We start from the raw sequence: 25,362 nt of genomic DNA, 5'->3' as shown, positions 1-25,362 counted from the left end.
TGCGTGACCTTTGATGAAATACTTTATTGCAGCAGTACTGTCTCTTTCAAATGTACTAATCCCCAATTCCTGTCTTTACTTTTCTTTCTCCAAATACCCAATAGCCACACAATCGCTCTGTAATAGACGTTATGCCATCTGTAAGCTTAGAACGCTGATTCTTCAAAACTTTTAAGGAACATTGAAATATCTTCATAGTACGTGTTTAATTATTCTATTCATCTATCCTTCCAGCACTGGCAAGAAAACAGTGTGTGGCAGGAACAATCTGTGAGTGGATTGCCAGCGCCTCGCTAGTGCTGCGGCACCGTGTCCTCACATGTTTAATTATTAACAATATAGATTATTTAAATGAAGTTAAAGTTTTATCTGTATAATATAATAAAGATTTTGCTGCATTTCATCTATCTGATATCGTTATCATATGTAAATACGTGCTTTATAAAGTGGCTTAGGTTGTGCAATATTATAACTATATCGCAAGTTTACAGCAATGTAATTGTACTTATAGGTACAAACAGTTCTACAAGGAGCACTTGATGGACTGATTGAGTGCATTTATAGTTCTTGGGATGAAACTGTTTCTGAACCGCAAGGTCAGTACAGGAAAGGCTCTGAAGCGTTTGCCGTATGAGAGCAGTTCAATAGACAGCATGGCTGAGGCAGCGTGTGCTAGATGCTGTATACCGATAATTCTCTTTCTGATCAGCTGCTGTACAGTTATGATTCCCCACTCAGATACAGTGATTTAAATACTCCGAGTGGTGCAGTGAGAGTAATATGGAAAAAGATGATCTGCTGTGGCAACCTCTAACAATAGCAGCCGAAAGAAAAGAAGAAGAATGTGCAGTGAGAGTAACAACGCTAAAGCAGCTATTGTATTTAGAATAGTTTGACCATTCTGTGGACCATTATATTGTTATGGTTAATTACAATCAGATGCATTAAACTAATAAACAATATGAGGTTAATTTCAGTGTATTTATAAAGCCGCGTCAGGGATGTGGATCTAAAAAAGAGCTACTGTGGAAATGTGCGTGAGTTTATGCCAAGTTTAGGTTTTATACATCGCGATTTGAACTTGAAAACATTCTTATGCAACATTTTTGTGTATACGCACCGTTTATACATGAGGCCCCAGGTCACGGAATTTCTTCCATGCAGTAGAACTTATGTATGTTCTCTAAAATAACTTGATTGCAGATATCTAAATTTACACTTATATCAGCATTCTGAACTATTTTCACACCCTGCAGACCACCCTTCACATCTGTGCATCTATTACTTCCAACAACCTAAGAACAAGATTGAAAATCGCCACCAGGACCTGTCCTCCACCCCTTCAAATGTGCTTGGGATTATTTTGGTGAGTTTTGCTATTCTTCTACATGTCCAAGGAGGTTTAGCTCAAGCTTTATAATGCACTGGTGAGACCTCTTCTGGAGTTCTAAGTGGAATTTTGGTCTCCAGGCTACAAAAGGACATAGCGGCACTAGAAAAGGTCCAGAGAAGAGCAACTAGGCTCATTCCAGGGCTACAGGAGATGAGTTATGAGCAAACATTTAAAGAGCTGAGCCTTTTCAGTTTAAGCAAAAGGAAATTAAGAAGAGACATGATTGAGGTGTTAAAAATTATAGAAAGAATTAGTACACTGGAAAGGACTTTTGCTTTAAAATGGACCTTCACACAGAGAACTGTAGATACATGGAATACGTTGCCAGGTAGTGTGGGAGACAATAGGACATTAGGGACCTTCACATCTTGACTTGATGTCATTTTGGAGGAGTTAAGTGGATAGGACTGGGGAGCTTTGTTGGGCTGAATTAGCCTGTTCTTGTCTAGATTGTTCTAATGTTCTATGCTTATTGTAATTACTGCATTTTTGACACTGTAGTCTGTTTTGTGACTTCACTTTGGATATAGTGTTTTGGGATTTTGTTTGCTTTAGATTTCCTTATTGCTTCAGGCAATTCCTTTGCCTTTTATACTCTACAGAGCTTGTTTTTTCAGCTTTTTTGTTAAAAATAAATCTTTAATTTTATAAAGATTTTTCAAGACCCTTTTTTGTCCAGCTGGGCTTTTTTGGTGGTGTTTTGCCCCTAGTGTGTATTTTAGGAACTGTCTGGACTTACGTACTTCAGTATTGTGAGCATTCATAAAACAACTATTACTGGGACTGGGTATTAATACTCATTTTATGAATTGATTCAATTCCAATTCACAGGGTTCCGAATTGATTAGATTTCTGATCTGATTCAATCCGACACAATATCAGTCAATATCACATGAAACACTATAACCTGGTACATTGTTAAAAATGTTAATGCATGTGTTAAGAACTGACCCCAATACAGCTGCATTAATGTACTTTTTATTTAACATGGGATGGAATACATGCTAACTAAAATAAGTACAGTGAAATTACTAAGATACAAATAGCCATATATTAAAGTGTAAACAACCAAAAATCAGAAACAGAAAAAAGACTCTTCTTTGAAAATAGTGCTTGTAAAACCTCTGAAGTGGACACTGTATACTGTAAGGTCCATGAAACTAAACCCATTCATGACTACTATCTCACTTTGTTGAGACTGTAAGAGTTTTCTGCAAGAAAAGGAGCTGATCTACATGTTGTAGAGTGAGGTAGTTCCTTCAGGAAACACTCTTAGAAGGGACACTGATCCCAGAGATACAAAGATACCGCTTTGCTTGAAGAACAAAAAGGGGATACTTACCTGCATGTACCCTTCACCAGGTCGGTGGATTTTCAAAGAGTGGAACAGATTACACTTTCCTGTATTTGTTCACTATTTGTTTTCAGATGGAGTTTTCCGTGATATTATAGCTTTTAGCATGTAGGATGGCCCAAGGAGAAACATCAACACAGATGCAGAAGATCCTTTTGTCATCTTTGGTGGAGTAGGGGCATCATCCACTTGAAAAGGTCCAAAGGAACTGTTTTCCTTCTGTACTTTCGCAGTTTCCTATACTCCATCACCATCAGATTCTTGCTGTTGAGAATACTCAAGAATAAACTTAATTGGAAAATCAATTGGGGACTCAGTAGGGAATTAAATTGTTTAATATTGCTAACACAAAGTAAATAAAGACTATTTAGAATTTATATTCAAATACTGTAATGTACAGGAAGAATCAGTTATTTCTATTCTTCTGTGACTTAAATTAGATGCCTTAATTTGCTCTGGATTAATAGCTTCAGTCATCAGTCTAGGGAATATCTCATGACAGTCCTCATCAGACAAGAAATGAAGGGCCTTGTAGCGAGGAGGATCTAATGCTGATGTTACATACAACTGGTCCTTCAGGGCAACATATCTTAAACAGATTTCACATACCCATATCTAAATCTCTTTAACTTATAATAGTTGTTACACTGTTATTAAATAAAGTAAAACTATTATAATATATTATACTATTATTACAAAACCTAAAACTATTACACTGTATTATATTACTCTTATAATGTTATATTATTATAATAAGAAAACTGTATACATAGTTACATGCACATGTGCACACCTTAAGTAAGCATACCTTGAATTTAAATTGTTGTATACAGCAGTCTTGAGGTCCTTAATCACTGTGGAGTCATGGGGGACACTGCTCATCTCCTTCAGCGGCTCTGCTTGCAGAGGCACAATTATGGATAGTGTTGGGGACTTATCTTCAGACATTACCAGCCTGTCTGGCTTTAGTGGCTTAAGAGCTTTCACTGTGTCTTCTGCAACCCTTATGGCAACCTCTTTCAGAGTAAAGAGATCGCCTTCATTCCTGCGCACTTCAGGGTACAGCAGAACTGCTGGTTGCTGCTCTAGGAAGCGTTCCAGCATCTCTAGAGTGCTCTTTCATCGGGTCACCACATCGATTACCTGCTTATGTGCAGGCACCTGCAGTATCCTCTGCTTCTCTTTCAGCTTGTTACATGCCATAGTGCTACCAAGAAAAAAATGATGCAATGCGCCTCACATGGCCAAGCATGTGTGCAATGGCTGGTATTTTGAGAGCTGCTTGTGAGGCTAAATTGATTGTGTGCGAAACATCCAATGTGCAGCCGCTCCATCAGTTCCACAGCACAGACCATATTCTCAACATTGTCCATTATGATAGCTGAGCGTTTGTTAGCTCCCATTCTTGTATTGCCTCAGATATCATTTCAGCCAGATTACTCACTTATAGCTGATTTCAACTGCCCTAGTCTGTAAAACATGAGATAGGAGATTCCAGTCATTGTCGATACAGTGAGATGTAATTGTCAGGTAACACTCTATTGCACTGGATGTCTACCAATCACAAGTTAGGGCGACTCTCTCTGCTGACTTAAGTGAATTTGTGATTCCTTGTTTCACATCCCCATACAGGTTTGGGTTTGCCACTTCACTGAAGTATTTGAGTGCTGAGAAAACGTAGTATGGTTCTAACATATTAATGAGTTTTCGAAAGCTATCATTTTCAACAATGCTGTACAGATGTATATGTTTGCATGTGAAAGTTGCCACAGACTCCGTTATTGTTTTGGGCACGTGCAGAACCAGATGGCAACTTGAACACAAGTGCCTTCTATGGTGGGTTTTGTTTCATATTGGACATATTTAAAACATTGATCTTAGGATTTTATTAATCAATATCTGATTATGCAAATGAGGAACGATTTGAATCAAAAATCTATTTTTTAACCCAACCCAATTAATCATGATTTTATTACTCTGTAATAATGAAACACAAAGCATGTCCTAACTGGCCATTTTTTTTATTAGATACTAATAATTCTAACTCATCAAGATAAACAATTTTATAATACCACAACTTTAAGAATGATGTCTGATGCTGTGTGGAGTTACATTATGTGTCACATTTCCAGCTCAAATAATGAACTTTGCTTGCATTGGAATGCAATATTTGTCTTTGCCAGGTGTTCCTTTATCTACAATGTCTTCCTCTTCTCACTTTTGCACTCTTTGCTGTGCATTTTTATATTTCATAGGGAAAGTGTAACTTGATATTATGATGCTACTTGCTACATTGCAGGAGGTTAAACTGTTCTAGAGTGTGCAGAGTCTAAGATGAAGGAGAAATCTTTCTTCAGGCAATCCTTTTCTGAATTATCTTATTTGAATAGTGTACTGCTAAGAAATGGGGAAATACCACAAATTCAATGGATCATTGTTGAATACAAAACTAAAATCGAAAATGAAAGATCACATCAAGAAATGCCAAATACACAAAATAAGAAATCGCACTCAGAGGAACATGCCTAAATATTCATGACCAGAAAGGAAAGAGTTTATTCAGATTGTCTTGTTTTGTTTTAAATATCCATAATCTCAGATAGAGAAGAGCCATTAGAGCACTTCTGAGATTAGGAGCTGCATCATCCCAGTCCATGCCCCTTAATAACTCGGAGTCAAGTCCTGTCTACAAAATGTAAAACAAAATGGTGTTGGAAATGGTACAAAATAATTTTAACCACTTTAAATACTTTTCAAAAACATAAACTGTGAGCCTATTTTGATATGTTATTTAAAAAACTCATATAAAGCATAAAAAGTCAGATCTAATCATGACTTAAAAAAACAGCAAAAAATATAGATGAAATCAAAACAGATATGACCTTTAGTGAAGAGCTGCATCTTTTTAAACAAATGTGACTGCTTTCTGGTTTGCCATAGTGCAGAAATTGTTAGTGAGTTGAAACCCTAAGAAAATTTAAAGCTCTGTATCACATCAGCCCCATTAATGTCAACATGAACATAGCCCTTTCAAAGTCAACAATATATTCCTATTTTAATGATGTCTAAAGACAGACTGTTTATTCTGTAACATTCAGCAAGGGGTTTTAACCTCTAAGGCTGCCTCATTGATGTTGGTAGTTAGATCCGGTACTGTTGTGTCATTGACAAAATTGTGACATTTTTGTATCTTTGTGCATTACCTGGGAACACTGGCAACACTAACACACAGGGTGTTCCGAGGGTTGTTTTGCTGTTGCCAGTGTTCCCAGAAGGAGGTGTCTCATCTTGCAGGGCACCCTGGATATTATCGAGAGGAGTTGCAGCACACGACTTGATGTCAACTCCGGTCTGTACTGGAAACTGAGAAGGATGGCTGTGAAGGCTCTGCGGGAAGATAACTAGGCATCTGTTAGAGGAATCTTTGAGCAAGTGACACTCCATTTATGGTCTAGTGACCCACACCATGAGAAATTTAAGCATTACGCACATCCAAATCTGTTCCTCAGAGAGTCTTAGTCAGGATGGGTGATGGAACGGCCCTTACGGATGATGCTGTAGTTGGCTACTTTGATCAGCTTTGTAAAGCTGATCCCCTGGCTGGGACATTGGACACCCCTGGGTCCATGGTTATTGAGGCTGATCCTCAACATAGCTGTGAACCACCCAATCTCACTGAGATTGCACAGGTGGTGAACCAACTGAGGGTAGGGAAGGCTGCAGGGATCTGTGGTATCCTGTAGTAAGGCTGTCCTCCTGGTATCGCAAGCAATCTTTGCTTCTGTTTGATAGACGAGAGTCAACCCAACTGACTGGAAATTTGAACTTGTTGTCCTTATCTGGAAAGGGATGGGTGATCGCCTGGATTGCAGCAACTACAGGAGGATAACCCTGCTCTCGGTACCAGATAAGGTGTTTGCTAGGGTCATCATCAACAGGATCCGTAGTCACTTGATCACCTACCAGAGACCAGAGCAGTCTGGTTTTACACCTAAGTAGTCTACCATCGACCTCATCCTGTCACTAAGGGTTCTCATCAACCACAAATGCAAATATCATCAGAGTTTTTCTGCAGCTTTTGTTGATTTTCATAAAATGTTTGACTTGGTGGATCAAGCTGCCTGTGGGACATCTTGAGACTTTGCAGGATCCCCCTAAAGTTGCTGGATATCATGGCCGGCTGGACTGATTCTGTGAGTGCTGTGCAGAGTGAAGGCAGAACCTCTGGGTTTTTCCCAGTAGATTCTGGGGTTCGTCAGTGGTGTGTTCTTGCTCCTACCCTGTTCAATGCTTGCATAGACTGAGTGTTTGGCAGAGTCGTGGGATCCAGTGGCTGTGGGGCATCTGTTGGTGAAGATAATCTTGACTTTGTCAATGATGCTGTGATCTTCGCAGAGTCAATGGAGGCTCTAATCAGAGCCCTAGAGAGTCTAAGTGTCTGGCATTGCGAGTGCCCTGGATAAAAACCAAGATCCAGGCCTTTAATGATCTCTCGGGAACAACCATCAGCAGTGTGTCTGTCTGTGGAGAGAGTGTTGACCACATTTAGAGGTTTACATACCTCGGCAGCGATATTCATGTCTCTGTTGACTCTTCCTATTAAGTCAGTAAATGGATTGAGAGAGCATGGGGGGACCATGAGGTCACTGGAAAGGGGTGTGTGGCTCTCTTGATATCTTTGAAAAAGGACGAAGGTCCAAGTCTTTAGAGTCCTGGTGCTTCCTGTTTTGCTATATGGTTGCAAGACTTGGATGCTATCCAGTAACCTGAGATGAAGACTGAACTCCTTTGACACTGTGTTTCTTCTGAGAATCCTTGGGTACTGCTGGTTTGATTTTGTGTTGAATGAGCAGATGCTCACAGAGTCTTAAATGAGGCACATTACCTACATTGTGAAGGAGTGTCAGTTATGGCACTACAGGCATGTGGCATGATTCCCCGTGGGTGATCTGGCTTGCAGGATCTTCACTGTTGAGGACCCGAGCAGCTGGACCTGGCCAAGGGGACACCCAGTTGTCTGCAGCAGAGAGTTGGTCATTTCCAGAGGCTCGGACTGGTCCATGTATCTCTCTGGGAGGCTCATAACTGGAACCCAAACTGTTTCATTGTGTGGTGGGTGCAGCAACATGCTGTATGAGTGCATGCTCCCCAACCTGACCTGACCTGTCTTGTGCATTGCCTAACTATGGGGTCTTGAAGTAATACAACAACCCCACACCATCACCCAGCCACAACCATGTTTGACTGTTAATATAATGTTCTTACTGTGAAATGCTTTGTTTGCTTTATGCCAGTGATAATGGAACTCATGCTGTCTAAATAATTTCACATTTGTCTGATCTGTCCAAAGAATATTCCTATAAAAGGTTTGATGATTATCAGTTGGTTCATAGCAAATAAGAGATGAGCATATATGTTCTTATAGTTTAGCAGCAATGTTTGCCTTGATACATTTCAATAAAGTTCATTTTTGTTTAGTGTGCTTCTGATTGGGAAGTCATGACAACTTACCTGTGCTAAGATGAGAGAAGCATTCTGTTCCTTGGGTTTCCTTGGCCTGTTAGATCAGTCTACGACAACTGTCAGATAGGTTGGGGTCCCACTTAGAGAAACACTGGCAACAGTCAGAGCATCCTCCTTGGAAACTCGCCGCTGATAGTCATAGTGGCTGGGGGCCCCTTGTACAATTACCTCTTGTTGAAGGTTCCACTTTGAGATTTGATGCCAACAGTCATTGCTTAGCAATGTTGATTGCTTAGCTGCCTGCAGTGACCCATCATGAGATGCTTCACAAAATATTCATGGGCAATTCCTATTGAATACAATGGTGAGTCTTGACACCTGTGCTTGATGATTTTAAATCTCACCCTTGTATTCATTTCACCATGCTGGCCACTCCATAAGATTTGCTACTATTCCAAGTATTTTACATTTGGAAATTCTGGCACACTATGGTTTGGTAGAGTTCAAGCACCTTAGAAATGGCTTTCTAGTCCTGTTTAGGCTGGTATCAGAAATGTATTGATAAGAGTTGGTTTCGTCCGTTTATAGGAGATGGACGTCTGAAGCAGAGCTCCGCTAGCAGCGGCTTTATTTTCCCACGTATTTCATATTATTTAGAGGTATCCTGTATTTAACCCGACCAAGGAACTTCCACTACAATATACAAGCATGAGTAACAAGAAGAAAAGTCAGAAAGAACCAGAAAAGAAACTTAAATCTGCATCAAAGTCCGGACAGACTTCCGGCCTGAGTGCAAGTGTAAGGTATGGCATCACGGAGACTGACCTGGAACAGGCAGAAGAGTGCGCAGAATCCCTGGGACCCCGCTCCATTGTATCGTCTCCAGTCGAGAGTGAAAATGGGAGTGAAGGCGCAAGTGATACAGGTCGCGAGGGATCGCCGATTTCTGAGGATCATTCGAGACTAGAAAGGGCTCTGCAGGACGTGCTCTCATCTACTCATCGCGAGCCTGTAACAGGAGCTGCATTTTCACTTGCGGAGCACGAAAGCAGAAGCGAACTGTCCGAACTGAAAGAGATGATCACTACACAGATCGCTACACAAAAAGAGATGATCACTACACTGGCCACTGCCATGGTTACGGCCATGAATGAGCTTAAGAAAGATAACACAAATGATCTTAAGAAGGTGGCCACTGAGCTCAAGAAGGATAACAAAGATAAGGAAACGCGTCTATTTAAACGTTTCGACGTGAACTTTAAAGGCATGTTGGAGAAATTAGTGGAACACATTGAAGAAACTAACTCCAAACTGAAAAGGCTTGATGATCATATTAATGACGTTTCAGATCAGCTGGAAGACGTTAAGCAGGGACTCACGGCTTGAGTGGAAACAGCGGAACAAATGGCATCTAACGCTGATGAAAAAGCCACAGCTGCGAACTCGGAATACAAAAAACTTGGAGGCAGACTTGCAGCCCTGGAGGATGGGTGCAGAAGAAATAATATAAGAATTGAGGGTATACCTGAGAAACGAGAAAGCTCAAGCCCAGTGAAATTTGCAGTAGAATTACTGTCTAAAATAATTGGAGATGACTTTAAACTCGACAATGAGATAGCCACGGCTTATCGCACAAAGATACCAAGCGCCTTTAAACCTAGGTCTTTTATTGTCCGCTTCGAACGACTAAGATGTAAGCTTGATGTGATGGCACTTCTCAGACACAAGCAAGAGATTATATTCGAAAATAATCTTATTCGTATTTTTCCCGACTTCTCACCATCAACAGCTGCAAAACGCAGATCCTACAACGACATTAAAAGGATGCTACGGGAAGCCGATATCAAATACAGCCTCTTGTATCCTGCCAAACTGAAAGTGGAAGTTCAAGATCGACATTATATTTTCTTCAGCAAAGAAGAAGCTGAAAAAGAATTAAAGAAGCTGTTTCCGACACTTTTTTGAAAGTTAATTAAAATTAAAGAACCGTATTCTATCAAGGCACGGGAAAGACCTATGATCTGATCGCTGGATCCATGTTTAAAGAGACTGGTATTATAATTATACATCTCTTATTTTCTTTTTCTTTTTTTTTTTTTTGTTTTTATCTGGACTTTATATGTTATATGTTTATATTTTTTTTTTTACTATACCTTAAAGTAGACTGTTTAACTTCATACTCTTGGTTTAATGCTTGTTCTACTATTTATACAATTACCATTATACTATTACAGTATGAATTACCAGGTTTATCCTGGACTAGTTTTTAAAATCACTCCCAGGGTTTTTTTTTTTTTTTTTTTTTTTTTTTCAATCTTAATATCTTAACTTAAAAGCGCTGAAGATTATTTCAAGCTTAAATATTGTTAATGAGAACATTTTCGGCAGATAGTATTAAGGATTTAACTGTAAAAGATATCTCTGTTTTAATTCTGTAACGCCGCTGCAGGGTGGGGTTTGTTTTGTTTTGGACGTGCTCTGTCTCTTCGTATGTCAGAGGACTGGAACATCGCGAAGTGGGGTCTAGCCTCATGTGGGGAGGCAAAATGGGGGGGTGGGGGGATAAAGGGGGGAGAGAAGGAGAGCAGGTTATATCTAGTCTATTCTTGTAATCCTTATAATTATAAATATCAGTGCAACAACAGGCTAACATGCAACAACTCATGGGGAATCTTGAAACTAAGATTAAAACTGCCATATTACCAATTAAAACTATAAAATGACATTAAAAACTCAGAATCAATGTCTCCATGATGGGACAGTTAACTTTGTGAGCTGGAATGTTAAAGGCCTGAATCACAAATTAAAGAGAAAGAAAGTATGCTCTCACCTAACAGGCTTAAACGCTAAAATAGTATTTCTACAGGAGACCCACTTACTAACCAAGGATCAGTTCAGATTACAAAAAGACTGGACTGGCCAAATGTTCCATTCTAGCTTTATAAAGAAAACTAGAGGGGTGGGAATTCTCATACATAGAACAGTTCCATTTGTAGCATCAGAGGTAGTGTCGGACCCTGAAGGGAGATATGTGATGGTCATGGGCAACTTATATAACAGTAAAATGATTTTGATAAATGTTTATGCACCCAATGTTGATGATAAGGAATTCATGCAAAATCTATTGGCATCCATTCCCAATGTGAACACTCATAAAATTATAATGGCTGGGGACTTTAATTGTGTTTTAAATCCACTCTTAGATAGGACTCCTGTGACGGGGGGGACGACATCTAATACTGCAAAGATAATTACACAGTTTTTAAATGATCACAACTTATCAGACCCCTGGAGGTTTCTTAACCCAAACTCAAGAACATATTCGTTCTACTCACCAGTGCATTATAGCTACTCAAGAATTGATTATTTTTTTATAGATAATAATTTCCTGCCTACAATTAAATCATGCAAATATGACACAATTGTTATCTCTGACCATGCACCTCTAGTCTTGGAGCTAAAATCAATAAGCCCCTCGTACTCACCTCGCAGATGGCGTCTTAACCCTCTTTTATTGGCAGACGAGAACTGCACAGAATTTATATCCAAACAAATCAGCTTCTTCCTAGAGACAAACACGTCCACAGAGGTTTCTGCAGGAACACTCTGGGAAACTCTAAAGGCCTTCTTAAGAGGCCAGATTATTTCATATCTTTCCCATAGAAATAAATTAGAAACCAAGAAAGTGTCAGAGCTAAGAAATGAAATTACTAGAATAGATGAAGAACAAGCCAGGCGTCCAAGTGAAGCTCTTCACAGGAAAAGGCAGGCCCTGCATACAGAACTTAACATCTCAACAACTAAAGAAACTGAACAACTTATTTATAAGTCTAGACAGCATTACTATGAACACGGAGAAAAAGCTAATAAGCTTTTAGCTCAACAAATTCATAAACAAGAAGTTCACAATGCAATACCAGTAATCACCAACAAGAATGGAGAAGAAATCATCGACCATAATAAAATAATGCACACATTTAGAGATTACTATAAGTCTTTATATTCCACTGAGCCCAAAGAAGACAACACGCAATCTAATGCATTTCTGGATAATTCACAAATACCACAAATAGATGCTTTAAGTGCTGAGGAACTAGATAAACCTCTAACGCTAACAGAATTACTAGACGCTATAAAGTCACTACAAAGCGGGAAATCATCAGGCCCTGATGGTTACCCCGTAGAGTTTTATAAGAAATTCTCCACTCAGCTAGCTCCACTCTTATTGGTAACATTTACAGAAGCTAAAGACCACCAAATACTACCTCAAACATTTCGACAAGCATTAATCACCGTCTTTCCTAAACAAAATAAGGACTTGTTACAATGTGCATCATATAGACCAATTTCACTCCTGAATAATGATGTTAAGATACTCTCAAAAATCCTAGCTAGAAGGATGGAGAAAGTGCTGCCCGCGGTAATATCACAAGATCAAACTGGATTTATTAAAGGCCGACATCTATCTTCAAATCTCTGACGCTTGTTTAATGTTATATATTCACCAGCAAAATCAAACACCCCAGAGATATTACTATCATTAGACGCAGAAAAGGCATTTGACATGATCGGATGGAATTACCTTTTCACTGCATTGGAGAAATTTGGGTTTGGCCCGAATATTTGTGCTTGGATTAAACTACTGTATACCAGTCCAGAAGCTTCAGTTTGTATTAATAAAATTTGCTCAGACTACTTTAAACTAGAACGTGGTACCAGACAAGGATGTCCCTTGTCGCCACTGTTGTTTGCAATCGCTATTGAACCACTGGCGGTTCACTGCCGAAATTCTTATCAGATAAAGGGGATTGTCAGAGAAGGACTGGAACAGAAAATTTCTCTATATGCAGATGATATGGTCTTATATATATCGGACCCAGAAAACACTGTCCCTGCTGTTTTAACAGCACTAACAGAATTTCAAAAGATATCTGGTCTTAGAATTAATCTGAATAAAAGTATACTCTTTCCAGTGAACTCACAAGCATATAATATTAAATTAGACACCCTACCTTTTACCATAGCAGATCAGTTTAAATACCTAGGGGTAAATATCACAAGTAAACATAAAGCTCTTTATCAACAAAATTTTGGCGTCTGTATGGAAAAAATTAAGCAAGACTTGCATAGATGGTCAACCCTTCATCTCACTCTAGCCGGAAGAATTAACATTGTTAAGATGAATATCCTTCCTAAACTTCTCTTTTTATTTCAAAACATTTCAATATATATCAATAAATCGTTTTTTAAACAGTTAGATTCAATAATAACCTCATTCATTTGGAACTCAAAACACCCACGTATCCGAAGAGCGACCCTACAAAGACCTCAGGCAGAAGGTGGCATGGCTTTACCTAATTTTCAGTTTTATTACTGGGCAGCAAACATACAAGCCATAAAAACCTAGACACAAATAAATGCACATACACAGGCTTGGTCTGCAATAGAAGTAAAATCCTGTAGTACTTCTTTATATTCCCTGCTCTGCTCTCCAATAAATGAAAGTTATCGCAAATATACTAATAACCCAATTGTGCTTTACTCACTCAGAATATGGAACCAAATTAGGAAGCATTTTAAGATGGAAAATCTTTTATCAGTGGCACCTCTGCAAGGGAACCACCTCTTTCAACCTTCGCAAGTATATCCAGTTTTTAATACCTGGAAAAGTTTTGGGATTAAAATGCTCAGAGATCTTTATATAGACAACATATTTACATCTTTTGAACAATTACGTTCAAAATTTAACCTCCCAGCTACACATTTCTTTTACTATCTTCAAATTAGAAATTTTGTTAAACAGAAATTGCCCGATTTCCCCCACCTTGCACCCTCCACAATGCTGGAAAAAATACTGCTCAATTCCGAGGAATCAAACACTATTTCCGTAATATATAAAATCTTATTACAGTCCCTACCTTTCAAAGATCCAAGAGGACATTGGGAAGAAGATCTCTTAATCAATATATCAGAAAAGGAGTGGAAGGTAGCAAAGCAGAGAATTCACTCGAGTTCTATATGCGCAAAGCATAGAATTATTCAACTAAAAATTATATATCGAGCTCATCTGTCTCGCTTAAAACTGTCCAAAATGTTTCCAGGCCAGGATCCGACCTGCGAGCGCTGCAACCAAGCTCCTGCCTCACTGGGTCACATGTTCTGGGCCTGCACCAAACTAACATCATTTTGGACAAAAATTTTTAAGTGCCTCTCAGACAGCCTCAGTATCACAATCCCTCCTAACCCACTAACAGCTGTGTTTGGTGTCCTTCCAGATGGACTGGAATTGGAGAAGGACAAGCAAACGGTGATTGCATTCACTACACTCTTGGCACGCAGACTTATTTTGTTAAATTGGAAGAATCCTAATTCTCCTCTTATAAGTCAGTGGGAAACCGATGTTTTATATTATTTGAAATTGGAAAAAATCAAATTTTCAGTTAGAGGATCTGTACAAAATTTTTTCAAAACTTGGCAGGATTTAATCAATATTATTTTAGAATAAGAGAATTAACTATTATTGCATTTAACTCCCTTCTCCATCTCTTATTTATATAGATATTTACTTCTCCCCTTCTTTTGTCTAATGTTGCCTTATTAAAAAGCTTAAAGAAATTTTCCTTTAGCTAAGCTCTCCTTCTCAGGGGTGGGGTTTGATTTGTTTTCAAATTTGTTGGGTTATAAATTGATCTGTTTGTATGGAATGATTACAATGAAAATTAATAAAATAAAAATATTAAAAAAAAAAAAAAAAAGAAATGTATTGATAAGGTCTTATGAAGAATTTCCCTTCATTGTGGCATTATATGTTTGTTGTATCAGTGCTGACAACCTAATTCTGATGGTAAGGTTGGAGGTTGACTTTATATAAAGTAGGGTTGGCTGTAATTAAGACTGGCTGCATTCAATCACATGACTCAAATTATGAAGTTGATTGACAGTAGTGTAGCGTTGGTGTCCGCCGCCACCTTATTTAGGTATGGTTCAAATTTTTACAAGATATTATTATTATTTATTGTGAAATTTTGCCGCCCCCTAAAAATGCCGCCCGGGGCGGGCCGCCCCTGCCACCCCTGCCACCCCTGCCGCCCCCACTACGCTACGCCACTGTTGATTGATTAACTAATGGGCAATTGTTCTTTCACATAGTATTAATAGGTGTTGGATAACTGTTTTTTAAATAAATGGTATGAGAAAAAAGTCATTTTGTTCACTCTGTTGTCCTTTTATCTGAAATTAGATTTTAACTGCAGATGTGAAAACACTGAGTGTCAAAAATTTGCAATAATAGAGTAAATCAAGAATATAAAATAACTTTTTTTCAAGGCTTTGTATGACACAATACAAGCAGACGGGAGAAGAAGTGGGTGGAACACCCCATCAGAGAACACAACTTCTGGGATATTATGGTATTCAAAGTAATACTTATAGATTTATGTTCATCGTGTCCTGAAATTTACAAGTCTGGAAGGCGTGTATCCAGTTAATGAGGATGATGTTTAGTCCATGGGTCCAAGTTTGTTACAAGCTTTATGCTGCTGTCTGGACTATACCTTTTGGGTGTCTACTCTTATTAGAGATTTCCTCACTTCAACTGTAGAGATCCATGGAGACCTTCTGTCAGCTTTTTTGGGATGTTGGGTTTCACATGAGTATAGGTGGTGTTATAACTCATGTGACACAGAGTGCTTATTGTACAGGAGATTTTGCTCTTATAGTCTGTAACTGCTTGTAAACATAGGATTTGATTTGTCACTAGAATGTTTTTGATTTTGTATTATTTTTGCAGATTCATTAGTGATGCATCTCTTTAAATGTAATCGATAGTTAATTTGTAAGTGGATGCTGATTGCCAGTTTCATGAGTACAAGTCAAAAAATGCAAGTCTTAGCACGTGCTTTTTTGGTACTTTTTCAGTAACAGTAGACTATACAACACTTGTGTCCTTTACATTTTTATAGGAATACTAAATGTCACCAGTTTTATATATTTACTGTACTGGTATATACTCATTTGCAAGTGATAAATTTATTTTCTAGTAAAGTGTTTAATTTAGTTAGTTTTCAAATCATTTTAGTTAAAAGAAAACCTTCCAAAATTTTTCAAAAGTCAATCTGCTGAATTTTGAATTTCATCCTAAATGTGACATTGTTTTATTTATTTATTTTACTCCACCTTTTAGTATGACACAGTTTTGTTAATGATAATTTTTTTTATTTTATGAGGTATGTGTGCTATCCATCCATCCATTTTCCAACCCGCTATATTCCTAACTACAGGGTCACAGGGGTCTGCTGGAGCCAATCCCAGCCAACACAGGGCACAAGGCAGGAACCAATCCCGGGCAGGGTGCCAACCCACCGCAGGACACACACAAACACTAGGGACAATTTAGAATCGCCAATCCACCTAACCTGCATGTCTTTGGACTGTGGGAGGAAACCGGAGCGCCCGGAGGAAACCCACGCAGACACGGGAAGAACATGCAAACTCCACGCAGGAAGGACCCGGGAAGCGAATCCAGGTCCCCAGGTCTCCCAACTGCGAGGCAGCAGTGCTGTGTGTGTGCTATGTTTTATTTATTTATTTTTCAGCCTGATGTGAACATTGATATCTGGACATTACTTTCTGCTCCCCTGACCCAGGGACTTTAATCATAACATCATCTGCCTTCTGTCTTTACCATGCTGCGTTACAGTATTCCAAAGTAGATCTCACCATGGTGCTCTTTTTCACATTCCACTAATATGCAGGTCTTACTTCACAATGTTCACCATCCATAAAATGTTAGCAAGAAGCAACTTTGGACTAGGAGCACAGAGTGAAAGTGGATACAGAGTGCTTCAAACGTAATACTGACTCTTTCAAATATGTGAAAAATTCCAAATCTGTTATATAAACATTTTTTGAGAACAAGATACCAGAAGTACAGTATGTGCTAAGGTTTGCTGTAGATCTCAGCTCCATTTTGTTGATGATCCAGTGGGGAGAAGCTGCAGTCAAGATGAATTTTGTGCGTGCAAAAAATTCACAAGAATAAAAGTGTAAATGAAATGATGATGAGGGAGAGAAGAACATCAACAGTAAGAAAGGAGATTATTTTAATATGTAGCGACTTGTGAGAGGACTCAAAATTAGAACAGTCAAATGACTAGTATGGGATGTTATTATAGTCACTTAACAACAGCATGAAAATTTACAATACAAATTGCAACATGAACAGGTTAACAGAACATATTGGATAAGAAGGGAAATGCAGGAGACATGTACAGTAAGTCAGTATGTGTGAAGTGTGGCCATCAGGTAATGTAGTATAACAATATCTATAATAATTGTCGGAAAATACAATTTATCACATAATCATTATTGTCACTGTGGGTAACCCGCAAGTACCTGTACGTTTAACTCAGGTTTCAGTGTTACTCTGGAAAATGTAGTGTACAACTGGACATGAGTAAAAACAGGGCCTGGCAAATAAACTCCGATGTTATTAAACGTTTGCCATTGTGACTTGGTGATAGTCATACAATATGCTAAATGAACAGGGAATTGCCTAGGCGTAATATAAAGGAAATATCTTGTTTTGAGTTGTCAGTGTTATGGAATCTTTGTAGTTTTTCCGTCGTAATGTTTCTCGTTGTCTAGCAGTTTGCCACTACTGTTCAGAAAGGTTGTCTGTATAATTCATTTTTCACTCACTGTGTAGGTGCAAGACTTGCTGCCGCTGATCTTCGCATAATGTCGCTCTGTGGTTTGTCATACGTTGTCTTTGTTGTTCTAACGCATCTTGCCTGCGCTGGTTGGTCTGGTGTGATGTAGATGTTTCTGTTACTGTGCGTTGGTGTGAGTATGTAGGCCAGCGAGACCATTTCTGTTGGTCACAGCTAGGCTGTATGCACCTTTTTATTTTATCGAGGGGCTTACGTTGAAGTGAAGGAAAAAAGAGATGTAAAACGGTAGTGTCATAATGCAGTTTTGGTCAGTAACAAAGGATGCACCAAATAAACAGTTAAATACCACAGTCGATAACTAGTCACACTGAAGAGGTGAAGACTTGAAAATAAGCCTAAGACCAAAACTCTGCCAGGAACATGAATTCCTTGCAATTGTTGTGGAGGAATATAGCAGTTGTGGCAACCATTGTTTATATCAAGGATAACATAAAGATAACATAAGGATAGCATCTTCTCATGAACAAAAGATCAAATATTTTCAAGTTGTAGCTTTTTCAAGAAACCTGAATGATGGTGTAAATGATCTTTACTGGATCAGAAGCCTATGTAGAGCTGTATGAATCAACAAACAACGGTGGACATGTCTAAGATTTTAAAACAACTGGTTGTTTTACCTGTAATATAAAATGGGAAAAATATTTCACAAAAAAATTGGAGTCAGTAAATAATAGCTCATAATTTCATGTAAATTCTCTAGAGGTTTGAATTCATAATTCGTATTTTTCCTCACTTTTTCTCCTCTCTGCAAACAACAAAGCCAAAACTGTAACTATAACAAAACTATAAAACAACATCGCTGGATTAATTCATTGAAGTAATTCAAAATCTAAAATCAAACTAAGAATAGATCTGACATTAACTAACAGTGGTTACAATAAAATTAACTACTAAGTCAAAACTGCTTAGTCCAATATTCAAAATCTTCTCTCTATATATAAAATCCTAAGCAACGATTTTGTGCAACGATTTTATTTGAAGTTTTTATGCCAAGTTTTTTGTCACGCTTTAAATCAGGCTTATTTTAAAACCTACATATATATGTTTGGTATCATTCTTTTCTGAATTTATCGAAATTTAATGTGATGTTGCTGGATTTTCAGATTCTTATTCCATTTTTAAATTATAAACTAAAAAATATCAAGAACTCACGTTCTGCGAGTCGAGACTTTGTGCCAAGAGATTTAACCATGCCTGGAGCTGGAAATAAAAGATAAAGAGTAGATGACAAAGCAGAACATCGTAGAGACAAGGCAGTGAGACAAAAGGACAGATGCAGATCACGCGGCACAGCAGCAGCAGCAGAGACGTGAAGTGTCTGGTGCGTAGCACAGGCCATTTAGTGAGCGAAGCGAGCAGGGGGCAAACCCCCTAGTAGCATATACTAAAGAAAAAATAGAAACAAGAAAAATCCAAAAAGAGAAAATCTTTGAAAAAACTGGGCACAAAGGGGAGCTGAAGAACACAGTTGCACAAATGTGAACTTTGCTAGAGCCAAGTGGTTGTGTGCGTCTGGTGCCTCTTAGGTTACTGTAGCCCTAATGACTGCAACACCTGAGATCTAAGATTTAAAAGAAGACTGTACCCCTGCAATCATAACAGAGTAAGGGGGTGAGAGACTGTGTGAAAATTAATCAGTCACAGAAATGCAATATAAACTTAAAGCAGACAAAGGAAATAGAGAGAGGCATAGTAATTAACACAAAGAAAAATTTAAGTAGGGGCAAGGCACAGGAAAATTCTAACATATCTGCATATGCCTCTCCAAAGCACCCAGTAGGTTTATGGGTTTTGTCTTTTGCTTTCCTTGTACATTAGTTTTGTTGAGCTTTTTTTTAATTTACTAAAGTTAAGTTTTATTTTCCACCATTTAATTCCACTGAAAAGTAACTCTTTTACCTAATGATGGCAAGTTTCCCATTATACAGCAGTGCTTTACTACATGTGAAAATGAAAAACGTGAGTAGCTCCTTTTGTACATTGAACAAGAACAGCCTACAATTAACATTGTTTTGGTAATTATGTGTTATAAGTCCTAATGGATTCCTCAAGTAGACTACTATTATGTACTTTACTGGCAGATAAATTAATTCAGTAAAAAGGTAGTTTCACTAAAAGGTAACATGCTACATTGTTTTTCATTGTCCATATGTTATAGTATTGATTTTGTGACTTTTATTAAACCTGTTGATAACTGACATTTGTTTGGTCACGAGGTATTGTAAAACATGTGACTCCTTTAGCATGTCACATTCTTCTTTACTAAAATGATATGAGAAAAATCATATAAGCAGAATTAGAAATACATTTTGTGCTCTCCAAAATACCAATAACAAATACATTCATGATTATGCTACTTAATGAAAATATTATCAATATTATTTAGATTATTGTCAAGGAAGGCAAGAAAAAAAACTTGTAAGGATATACAATGGTTCATTCTGTACTGATCAATGACTCTCTTTAAGCCTATAAAATTTCAAGGAGAAAGATAGAGTATTATTTCTGTAATTTTGCATTTCTGGACATGTTTCCGACTCTCAGTGACTAATGCAAGGCCATTTGTACTTCTATTTAAACGCACTGCATGCAGTTGCACGCATTAGCTTCAGTGTCTAAAGGGAAAGTTTGACAAAAGCCTTCTACAGAACATCATCTGTCTTTTAAACTGGCACATCCGTGTCATTTTGCTAAATCTGTCATTTAATCCTCTTTACAGTAATCATTTATATTGTGCTGCTTCCAAAAAATGTCTACTATAACATGAGTAATAGTAAAATCTGTTGAAAGTGAAAAATCAGTCATAAAATCCTTTTACATTACCTTCCAGATACCTGACAGATTCTTTGCTCAGTTACACATTTCATGTGGTGTTACATAATCCTTAATATTTTCTTTGTTAACAGATGACCATTAAAAACGTCAGCCAATAAGTTTTTAAAATGCCAAGATAACAGGTGCAACAGAATAAAGCCACCACAAAATAACTGACAAGCCACGTCAGGAACAAACAATAAATTGTTATTTCTTTGTTTGAATTTGGTTTAACTTTATAATTTCATTCTAATAATTCAGGAACCACTTCAGGTGTAGTGGCATGTTTGAGAAGTTCAAATAGTTTCTGCATTGTGACTAGCCTTTGAATCATTGAACATTAGGGTGCATCTACTTTAAGATTATAGAGATAGCAGATTAAGAAGTTTAATCTACTAAAGAACAGAAACCAGTGTGTGCTTGATTTGCATTCAGTCTTTTTGCAAATTTTAAATACACACATTTGTGATCTGTAAAAATCAAAAATGAGGCAGTGACAGTGCCATCACTTCTCTAATGCCAACTTTTATTATGCTCTACCTGTTCCTTTGCATGTTCTGTCCACTCTCAGGTTTTTATCCACAGGAGCTTTTCAACATGAACCTGCTGACGATGGTGTATTTCACAAACATCACTGAGTCGTGCTATGCTAGCTGTATGGGATGGTATTATCTACTTGTCATCCAGATATATAAGATTTCCTTACACTGTGGTTGAACTGTGAAACATCAAAGTGTAATTCACAGCAACGTCTGGTTTTCCAAATGTAATCAGAGCAGTCAGCTTCACGCACATTGCTATTGCGCTAGACAAGTTACATCAGCGAGGGATGAATCACCAAAAGAATGAGCTGGCATTACATCATATATAGATAGAGAAGCTATAAAAATGGCAGCTCCATAGTTCGTAGGTGCTATTTCCAACTAGTGTGGCAAAAGGCAAGCAGTTCTTTTAAAGATAACGAGTCACCTCAGATAGATAGCCATGTAAAGAGAAGAGAATCGATCTGTTGTGTCGCTTGGTGCCAATGCTATAGTATAAAGGCGCCTTCAGAGAATGAATTTGCTTATGTAAATAGAATGCATTTCCACTCTATAGTCCACAGAAAATATGTTGCATTATCCTGGCATGTAGCATCCTGCTTTCCCGCACCTGAAGAGATGTGGTATGATAAACCTGACCCACCAAATGATCAGCCAAATCAGACAGTGTTACAACTTCGTTTGAATGTAATTAGCAGAATGTAAAAACAGGTAATTGGATGTGGCATTTATTTTTTAACCAATTTATTGAAATTATATTCCTTAGTTCATTGGCCACATCTCTTACAGCATCCACTATTGCATTTTGTGACTCCATAACAGTGTACAGCCAGTGTCTGAAGATGTGCTGGACACAGCAGCATCATCACTGCATGGAGTCACATCATTGGTACCGGGGATCAGTATTTGTAGTATTGTCCAAAACAGAAAAAAGAGACAGTGGGCTGTGACTCGCCTTTTCACAATGACTTTAATATCTGAAAACTTCTCTGCCAAACATTATCTCTCTATAACTTCCTTTTCTTGCTTATACCACAGCTTAAACCAACAAATATTACATCTTTTCTTACTTGCTCTTCGTATTCGCTGAAATTCTCCTTTTTTCCATGTGATTTCTTTCCATTTTCTTTTAACAAAACACTGAACGGAAGATGATATTTATATTGATTTGCATAATAAAGTATGCAAAATTCTGGGAGGAGTCGAGGTGGGGCTGTAGGCGCATGCACGTGCATTAAGTTGAACTTGGCGTACACACAGTTTTATGCATCTGGATTTTTTGTGCATACGCACATTTCAGTATTTGTCCATGCACCATGTTTTAGTGTGAATTCTACACATGCCGTTATACATGAGGCCCCTAGTGCTTGGCAAACTAGAGTAAAGACTTGATCTTACTGATTTTCATTCAGGGAAATTTGTTTTTTTGTAGAAATATCCCCAAACTGAGAGGTTTGTAAAACCGTGCTGCCATCTTAAATACGAATTATGCAATGACATCACATGTGACGATGCTGGTGAACATGTATTGTAACTGGTAACAGGTGTTGTCATGATAAAGATCGTTGTGATAATTTTTCAAAGTATTACATAACTAATGCATGTAAAAGTGATCAGAAATGAATCAGGAGGTACAGAAATCCAGAATCATGACAACTAGTAGTGTTTCTACTTTATTTAAAAAAAAAAAAACAACTTTTAGAGTTAGCTGACTGAAGTGACCCTGCCAACTACTGAATGAAGTTGCTTAAAACTTTTCAATAAACAAAGTTATATTTCTGTGTAAAAAAGTTAGGCATAACCTTCAGCCTAATGGCGTAACATAACTTGCTTCAGTACATTTAGTGATAGGAAACTCTTAGATGTTGCTGTTGCATTTAATCTGTGCTAGTGTCACAACTAATGGAAGCTAATATGTGCATTTTTTAAGCTGCATTACTAAGATTGATCAGACAACCCATTCACAGTTGGAGAATTGTCAATTGTGAGTAATGGTGGTTTTAAGGATCACCATCAGGCAGGCAGCATGGAGTAAGGGTTAAGGCTCTGGACTTCACACCCTTGGTTGTATGTTCAAATCCCATTACTAATACTGTATGACTGTGAGTAAGTCACTTCACCTGCATGTGCTCCAGTTGGAAGAACAATCCTGAAATGCTCTATGTCACTTTGGATAAAGGTGTGTCAGCCAAATATAGTAATACTGTTCAGTTGCAAAATGAACTTTTTTTTTTTTAGAAACACCACACTATAAAGGCATTGACTAGATTAGTATGAAATTGTGTAGTGCATTAGAGCAATATTCATGTACAATATTAATATGTTAGACACATTAGGGTAACCGCTCACTTGTGCACCATTGTCACAGGACAAGTTCAGCTGATTGTTTGACACTTGAAGGCGTGCTTTCCAGCAGCAGACTTCAGGGATTCGATACATTTCAGCTTAGGGCCTGGAGTGGATCTGTACAAGAGCAGTGTGAAATCTTTAGAAAGCAGACATGAACAATGTTTAAAAAATGTCACATCAGTGAACAGTCTTCCAGATATTAATATGAAAATGCATAGGTTTTCTCCAAGGTCATTCTGTTGCAGTCTTTGTTTTTCTTTTTCTTTTGAATGATCTAGTGTGAGGTGTTTCCTTTTATTAATGACATTGTCTCCAGGCTTGCTTCCAGTCTTTTGACAGTTTGTGACAGGATACATCATTTGAATCTTAAATGTATTCATTGTGTCATTAACTCAAAACTTTGATGAATGGGCCACATACATCATGAACGCTGGACCAATAAACTGTCTAAAACTGAACCTATGGTTGAAAAGTATATTTTCGTTTAATGTCTTTTATAATGAAAGGTACTTCAGGTCATTGTAAGTGGGTAGCATAATACAGAGAAACTATGGAAACATCATTATAATCTTAAATGAAGAAATACCTGATAACTATAAGTCCTGCCCTTCTCTCCACCATTTTCAACCACGCCCACAGTCCTCCCACCTCTCATTTGTGTGAATGCTTTTGTCAGACACAGTTCCTTGTGCTCTCAGCTCTTATACATTTTTACGTTTTCCTCACTTTAAGTTCCCAATAAAAGAAGACATATTATGTCCAAATCTTATTGAAGAATTTCATCCTGAAGGGTTATTAACAGAAGAAATGAGTACATGGGCAATCCTAGCACTGAGAAATGATGAAGTCAAACAAATTAACACGAAAATTGTCGATCGGTTACACTGCAAATTGGTTAAATGCATATCAATAGAGTATGCTGAAACGGTGGTGATGGTGCGGAAGATGAAAACATCAACTTACAATATCCTGAAGAATATCTAAAACCGTTAACCATTAATTACTGTTGAAAGAAGGATGTATTGCAATGTTATTGCATAATTTTTATCTGAGTGATGTGCTAATCAATAGGACAAGATTAGTTGTATTCAAAATTGGTCGAACAATTCTGACATGTAAAAAAAGGTAATGAAGTACATCTTCCGCGGATAACATTAGACACCAAAGGAGATCTTGATATGCCATTCATAATAAAACATTAACCGTTTCCCATTAGAATAGCTTTTGCTATGACAATTAACAAATCACAGGGACAAACATTTGAAAAAGTTGGTTTATTTATTAGAGAGAAAGAAACAATATTCACTCAAATTAAATTAAATTAATTTGTCTTGTACAACCACTGAAATCTTTCTTTGGTTAACATTATAGTCACCTACTGAAGACTTTTTTTCTTTCTTTTTTTGTGCTACACTTTAAATAATTAATAGCAAGTATCTGAATGATCTTCTGTTTAGTAAAATTAACTATTGGTTGGTCATAGTTAACTTGCATCCTCTTAATGCACCATTAAGGACATTAGAAATCCAAGAGACTCATATATGTAACAATACAGCTTTTAAAAGACATTGTTTTAGAAAAGTAAAACACATGACGGAGCATCTGTGGATATACTGTTTATATTCAGATTTAAAAAATACCAGTTTTATTTTCAAATTAATCTTTACTAACCAAGAGTTAACTGATTCCAAAAATCACATAAAATATCACATATAA

The sequence above is a fragment of the Erpetoichthys calabaricus genome, chromosome 10 (assembly GCF_900747795.2).
Source record: "Erpetoichthys calabaricus chromosome 10, fErpCal1.3, whole genome shotgun sequence".
Classification (NCBI taxonomy): Eukaryota; Metazoa; Chordata; class Cladistia; order Polypteriformes; family Polypteridae; genus Erpetoichthys; species Erpetoichthys calabaricus.
The sequence above is the reverse complement of the archived record's forward strand: the minus strand, read 5'-3'. Positions refer to the sequence as shown.